The sequence below is a fragment of the Dendroctonus ponderosae genome, unplaced genomic scaffold (genome assembly GCF_020466585.1).
Source record: "Dendroctonus ponderosae isolate FM_Combo_2020 unplaced genomic scaffold, Dpon_F_20191213v2 Dpon_F_20191213_6, whole genome shotgun sequence".
Taxonomy (NCBI): domain Eukaryota; kingdom Metazoa; phylum Arthropoda; class Insecta; order Coleoptera; family Curculionidae; genus Dendroctonus; species Dendroctonus ponderosae.
Genome location: NW_026018814.1, coordinates 14,523,419 through 14,529,364, shown reverse-complemented (window position 1 = coordinate 14,529,364; position 5,946 = coordinate 14,523,419). Strand labels below are relative to the sequence as shown.

Here is a 5,946-nt window from a genome sequence, read left to right as displayed (position 1 = left end):
CTGTAGAAAGAATTTAAAAAATTGAAGGAAAGGCCGCAGTTCAATATTTTCGTTTTGAATGAATTTGTTGATACTTACCACTCCACTTTTTTACGATTATTTAAGGTGGTTCTGGTTAAACGTTATCAATTTTAAGGGGCGAAAAAGCATGAAAAGTAAAGCACTTAGACTTTTATTGAAAAACTTTAGTCGCAAATGTTTCCTGACAGAATAGGGGGTTAAGGTTTGAAAACAAAATCGTTTTTTATGATAAATTTCGAACCATACATTTAATTTGCTTTAAATTTTGATATCCGGGTAATGCTGCGAAGAGCACAATAAAGTGATTACACTTCAAACACGTGGGATGTTCTGTGCGCTGTACATGCGTATCAAAGAGCCTCTTAGATCGAAAGCTTTGCATCGATTTTTGAGAGACAAAATCGATGAATCAAAAGTGTAATTTCTATCAAAATCAGCGGCCTGCCAATGGCCCTTTGGATTCTGTATGGATCCCTTGCACAAAAACACACACACAAACAGTGACCGCGCGCGGTCCTCTTTACGTGCCGGTCCCACAATGAAAATGATGAAAATGAGCGATCTCTACCGGAAAAATAATTAAGCGGTTTCCGAGTCAAAGAGTTGTTCATTTTTGATTAGTTTGGCAACTCGACTCCATTCCCATTGTGTCCGGGAACGGTTGGGTAGGGAACTCTTTGTTCATCTAACTGAGCCAGATGTTAAAGGTAAATATGTCGGACGTGTGTCATTAGATCTAACGTGGCCGTGACCACAAAACAAACAATAGACAATCTCCGGTTGTCAGCGGGACGTCTTCAGACTTTGTACGCCCGAAACTCACCTCAAAAGCCTCCTAGCGACAATAGACTTGACCCCGACGGTTGCTGAGTTTTGGGAAACAAAGCGCGCAGCTTGTTCGGTTTGGAAACTATCGGAAATGCGGTTTGATTTGAAAATGCCAAGGAGATTTTTTCTGGACAGGTTTTTCTAGCTACAGACATAAACTGAAATATGGCCAGTTAAAAGCTCAATACACTTACCAGTTTCCTTAGAGAGAGTCCTTCGGACGAGGGCTGGGTAACTCAGATATTTTTGGGAGTTGTGGCGCAGTGTTGCGCAAATGACGTGGTGCGCCAACGCAACGCGCTGGCGCAGTATCTCAGTTCCGTTGCTGGAAAATTGTCAATGTTGATGTCTTTTTTTTTAGTTTGGACCAAGTGGTCGAACGTTACCTACTCATAAAAATGTTGATGACCTTTTAATGTTAAAATTCCAGTCTCGAGCCTCGTAAAGCTTGGTTAAGTAAGTCTCTTAAAAAAAAACACATTCGACACTGAATCTGATGAGTTTTGGCTGCTGCGTCGAGCAGACCTTCTCTAAAGATGCAAAACACTCCAAAATAGTAGTTTTCGATATAAGGGCGAAAAACGGATTTTCGCCCTCATATCGAACAATATTTTTTTATTCGAATAAAGGAATAAAGTTATAACAAATGGACATAACCAAAAATAAAAGCCGTCAACTTCATATTTAAAATTTGATGTCCATGCCATTTTTAAAATATTCATGTTTTAACTTTTGTAATTTTTCAAAGGCGTATTTTTGAAAGCATATACAAGTGAAACAATGAGTGTTGAAAATTCAAGTGCTGCTTTCACGGTATGGTGTTTGGATAAGATGCATTACTTTGCATAAAATTTGCGCTCTTTAAACAAATCGTGTTTTGCGTGGCGCAGAAAAATAGACCATTTGAACGACTTTGAGACTGAACTTGTAACAAAATGATAATTTACAAATTGTAAGTAAACTTTAAATTATGATTTGACATTATGATAACAGTTCTCTATAAACCCACGCAATTAATTAAAAAAGCCTGTTGGTTAGTTTGGCTTAGTTTGGGTTTTTACTATTTTATTTTTTACTATTTAATGAAAATACTTTAATAGTAGTTTTCGATTCAAGGGCGAAAAATGTCGTTTTTCGAACGACGACGGCGTTTGACACCCGAGACGAAGTCGAGGGTGTCAATCCTTCAGGAGTTCGAAAAACAAATTTTCGCCCTCGTATCGAACACTATTTTTTATTCGAATGAAAGATTACACGAATAATAAAATGCATCGATTTCATATTTAAAATTTTGTGGCAATGTCATTTTTTGAAATGTCGTGTTTTGAAGTTTGTAATTAACTTTAAGTACTTTTTCAACTTGAAACACCTGTGGTCTTGGGATGGTGTATGCATGTTGCATACTCTGCATGACATTTGCGCTTCTTAAAAAGATCGTGTTTTACGTGTGACAACATCGCAAAAGTAGATAAGTAGGCCATTAAAACGATTATGAGACTGAACTTGTAACAAAGATATAATTTACAAATTGTAAGTAAACTTGAAAATAGGATCAATAGTTGTTGATAAACCTACGTAATTCCTTAAAAAAGCATTTCGGTTATTTTCAAATGAAAATACTAAAAAATATATAATGACAGTGGCAAGTTCAAAGTGTCACATTTATTTTGTCGCACACTGTGCGGCAAAGTCCGTGCGTAAAAGTAAAACAAATGAACGCTAAAGAAAGGTGCTTCTTTTTGATCATCGCTTCTGTTCGCAAAATGGCACTTTTTGATTCATTCGAATAAAAAAAATATTATGATAGTGACACGTTCAATGTGTCACATTCATTTTTGGGCACACGTGCTTAAAAGTCCGTGCGCAAAAGAAAAACAAATGAATAGTAAAGAAAAGTGATTCTTTTTGATCATCGCTTCTGATCGAAAAAGGTACTTTTAGATTCATTCGAATAAAAAAAATAGGATAATTAATAAAAGGGATAATTCCCCTCCGACCAAAAAGTCCAAAAAACTCATCAGTTTCAAAAACATCTTTAACATCCAGTCGAATCCCTTCAAAGCAAACCACTTTTCCTTTTCGCAACCGTGTTTGAGGGCAGGCCTGCAATCGGGACCTTTGAGGCGATTGTTGCCCAATTTGTGCGGAATTCCAATTTCAATTTAGGGCCTAATGTTGTCAACTTTTCACGCTGAGAAAATCGCTAGACTTTGCGGATCTCCCACGTCGTCTGTCGCCTTGGTCACCTTAAGTTTCTTTTCTTTCAGCTTCTTTCTTCTATAAACTAGAAGCGGAAGAATTTAAAAGTAACTAACTGTTTTGGCCAGCCAACTATGCGTTCTTAATCCTGTAAGAAGCGGAACAGGAATAAGCTTGCGTTGGGAACCGGTTTAGGGCCTGAATACCTGGGACATATGTGCGGAATTTTTTGCTGGATTGAACGAAAAATACGGGAAAACAGATTAAAAAGTGTGCTACTTTGCGGCGAATTGTTGCAAAGACTGGCGTCGAATTCGCCCTTATTCCATCGAAACGGAATGAGCACATTCAGCGTTTTTACACCACGGAAATTGGTGTTCTTCAAGAGCTTGTTGTAAATTATTCAATAAGTTCGGTGTTTTAGGGAGTGTAGAGAAAAGCGTTCATAAAGACGACATACATTTTATGCGGGACTTTTATATGATATAGAAGCCGCCCTAATAGGAAGGCTGATCCCAGTTTTCCCCTTATAGGTCCGATCTCACAATAAGAGAGTTCTCCTCTATAAAAAGATCCACGTCCATGTTCGGCGACAAAGCCGAGGCTCTTAATGCCTTACAAACCTGCGTAACCTAATTCCAAATCCGTTCGGTTTATAGAACGAGTAAAAATGAGGAAGATAAAGTATCTTTGACGGGGCCCGAATTGGGGGAGAACTTGTTGAATAGGAGTGCATTGAAATGTTCCGCTCGGATTCGCTTTGCAAAGTATTTTTCCCGGCCCCATTGGGAATCCGAATTGCATTATCTTCTGCTGCCCCTGTTAATACGGCATTATTTATTTAGTTTTCCTGATATGGGGCTCTCCAGCATGATATCGCCGAGTTATGATGGGTTTCGATTAGTATAACAAATCGTATGAGGCAAACAATCGCATTTATAAGTGTTCAAATTCAGGATCCGAACTTCTATTGTATGTTAGAAACAGCTGATCGAAGGTTTTTAATTGTAATTATTTTAAGCCAATCTCAAAAGTTGCTAATAAAGTAAGCTTTTTAATTCAAAAAGGTAAGAAGGTGAAGTAAAAGCTCTAATGTTGGGTTGTAATTACAATTTCAAGTTCACATTTTTTTGCATTTGAATAAATTTGAAAATCGTCAAGTTCCAGAAACAACAAAAATAGAAAGTTGTTAAGTTTTAAGTTGCATTTTTGACTACTAATTCAAGTACTAAAACTGTAAAAAGCAAATTTACAGTTTAAAGAAGTTCAATATTTTACGATGTTAATAAATAACTTTCAAATAAGATATTCTCAACTGTCTCAAACAGACAAAAAACAGTTGAGTTTAACTTCAAGCAGAAGAATTTCACTTTAAAGTTTTCATTTATAATTAAATATTGAAAATGATCAAGTTCAGATCTCGAAAAGTGTAAATCGATTTGCGAAAATAATTTTCGAGCAAAGATGGTCAAATATTTTAAAGAAATATTTTTTGAACTTCAGGTGATTTTTTAATTTTTAAGGCAACATTTCAAGTTTAATTTCAAGTCAAGTCAGTAACTCGAAAATTTTTGATGGGTCGAAGGCAAGATTTTATGATTAGAGAGTTGAAATATTGAACGCAAAATCTCACATCTTCGAGTTCACAGTGTAAATTTCGAATTTTATGTCAACATTTAAACTTGGAATTCATATGTAGGTAAGTAAAAGTCTAAAGCTCAATTTCAGGTGGAAAGTTTGTTTCAAGTTCGATCTTTTAGTTCAATTGCAAATTAAATTCCAGAATTTTTTAATTTTTGCTGTAAATTATAAAATTTGTGTTTAAATTTAAGCTTAAAGTCCGAATTTCAGTTTATGAGTATCTAAGTCAAATTCGAAATTTAAAATTTAAAGCTTTACTTCAAGAGATTGAAATTGCAATTTTAGTTGGAGAGTTTCAGTTAAAGTCCGATTTTTTAATTCAATTGCAAAATTTTAAATTACATAGTTTTTTGAAGTTTCGATGTAAATTGCAAATTTTGTGTCGACATTTAAGCTTAATACCCAAATTTGGGTTCACGTCTAAGTACATTTCGAAATTTCAAATTTAAAGTTTCACAGAGATTAAAATTGCAATTTCATCGAGAACATTTGAGTTAAAATTGCGAAAATTACGAATTTTGTACCGAAATGCATAAATTTTTAAAGTTAGAATTTGAGTTTATAAGTAAATAAAAAAGATAGTTTTGTTTTCAGAAGATGAAATATGAAATTGCAGTTTTACGTGGACCGTTTGAATTAAAGTTCGATCTTTACGTTCAAATTTTCTAATTTGTAAAAAACTTCTGTTTTTTATATCGTGTTTTTTTGTGGGCTTGAATTTAAATTTCAAATTCAATTAAATTGGGTTACAACCCGAATCTTAAAAAATAGGATTTTACGTAAGGGTGCAAATGTGAAAATTGAATTTCAACTCGAAACTTGAATTTCAAGATCTCTTAAGTTAAAATTTGACGTTTTAATATCGGCAAAAATGGTAGGCTTAAAGTCGTAAAAATGATACTGATGATGAATAGATACAATGTGGGAGGATTAAAGTGAAAAAAGTTTGGAGCACAAATTTAAGAATTGAGATCAGTAGGGAAAACGTTGGCAAACACAACATTATTTCCAGTTTAAAGTAGAAATATCGAAAGCTTAAAAAATGCGTATATTTCCATTTTCACAGCTTTCAAAAGTAATTATGGGACTTTAAATTCGAACATTTTAAACTGCAAAATTCTGACTTTTCTCTACCGAGGAATCTTGTCCAAGTTAGTCTCAAAAAAAAGAAATAATGAGCACCAAAAAGATCAACCAATATGCTTTATAATTCCAAACACTTTTGCTGCAGAAGTGTTGCGAACATTTAGCAATCGA

At 34.6% G+C, this 5,946-nt stretch overlaps 1 long non-coding RNA gene across 1 annotated transcript in view; it reads left to right on the top strand.

The window, feature by feature from the left end:
* The first annotated feature begins 1,607 nt into the window (after positions 1 to 1,607).
* Positions 1,608 to 5,946, top strand: part of LOC125504800 — a 6,966-nt gene continuing 2,627 nt past the window's right edge. The window contains exon 1 of the long non-coding RNA XR_007281701.1: positions 1,608 to 1,801. This is a non-coding gene — a long non-coding RNA (uncharacterized LOC125504800). The remainder of the gene's footprint in view (positions 1,802 to 5,946) is intronic.